This window comes from Mastomys coucha, chromosome X, assembly GCF_008632895.1.
Source record: "Mastomys coucha isolate ucsf_1 chromosome X, UCSF_Mcou_1, whole genome shotgun sequence".
Classification (NCBI taxonomy): domain Eukaryota; kingdom Metazoa; phylum Chordata; class Mammalia; order Rodentia; family Muridae; genus Mastomys; species Mastomys coucha.
The window spans coordinates 11,161,614-11,162,954 of record NC_045030.1 but is presented as its reverse complement, the minus strand read 5'-3'; positions in this window follow the sequence as shown (position 1 = coordinate 11,162,954).

The following is a 1,341-nucleotide window of genomic DNA, read 5'->3' as shown; positions in this document are numbered from 1 at the left end:
TGAAGTCTCTCATTATCAATATGAGGATAGATATGTGATTTAAGCTGTACTAGTGTTACTCTTATGAACCTGAGTGCTTTTGTATTTGGGACATAGATGTAAAGAATTGGAATGTCCTGTTGGTGGATTTTTCCTTTAATGAGTATGTGGTGTCCTATGTCTTCTGATTACTGTTGAAGTCTATTTTGTCAGATGATAAAATGATTATAACAGCTTCTTTTTTAAATCCTTTTGCTTGGAATATCTTTTTACCCCAAAGTTATGCTTATTCTTGATCTTAGGGTGTGTTTCTTGGATGCAGCAGCAGGATGGATCCTCTTTTCATACCCATTCTGTTAGTGTGTGTCTTTTTATTGGGGAATTGAGACCATTGATGTTGAGAGATATCAATTCGAGGTTTTTGTTGATTCCTGTTATTTTATTGTTGTTGTTGTTGCTATTGTGTGTGTGTGTTTTCTCTCTTTTGATTTTCTGGGGTTATTTATTCCTTGTGTTTTCATGGGTGTGGTTAACCTCTTTGGGCTGGAGTTTTTTCCCAACACTTCTTATAAGCCTAGATTTTTGTACATAGATATTGTTTAAATTTTGTTTTATCATGGAATGTCTTATTTTCTCTATCTATTGTGATTGAAATTTTGCTAGGTATAGTAGTATTTTAGTTAGGGTTACTGTGGCTATAATGAAACACCATGAGCAAAGCAAGTTGGGAAGAAACTTTATTTTGCCTACATTTTCTTATCACTGTTCTTCATTGAATGAAGTCAGGACAGAAACCCAAGCAGGGTAGGAACCTAGAGGCAAGAGCTGATAGAAACATCCTGGAGGGGTTCTGCTTTCTGGCCTGCTTACCATGGCTTGCTCTGCCTGCTTTCATATAGAATTCAGAACCAAGATTCCAAGGCTGGCAACATCTACAATGGGCTGGACCCTTCCCCATCAACCACTAAGAAAATGCCTTTAGCTGAACCTTATAGAAATGTTGTATTGGTCACATAGCCCTTAGTTCTTCCTAATGGTCAATGGTGCAAATATGCTCTCACTTTTCCTGCCTTTTCCCAGAACATGGATTCAGAGTTATTTGAATCTGTCTTTGAATTGCAATTTTTATGACATCCAAATAAAAATCCTTATTCACTTTTGTATTTTCTGAGTTTGGATTGATTGGAAATCTCCAGCCAGATTTCTTTTAAAAGAATGTATGAATAGAATGGAAACTCCAAGCTGGGAAGTGGTGGCACACGCCTTTAATCTCAGCACTTGGGAGTCAGAGGCAGGTGAATTTCTGACTTTGAGGCCAGCCTGGTATACAGAGTAAGTTCCAGGACAGCCAGGGCTACACAG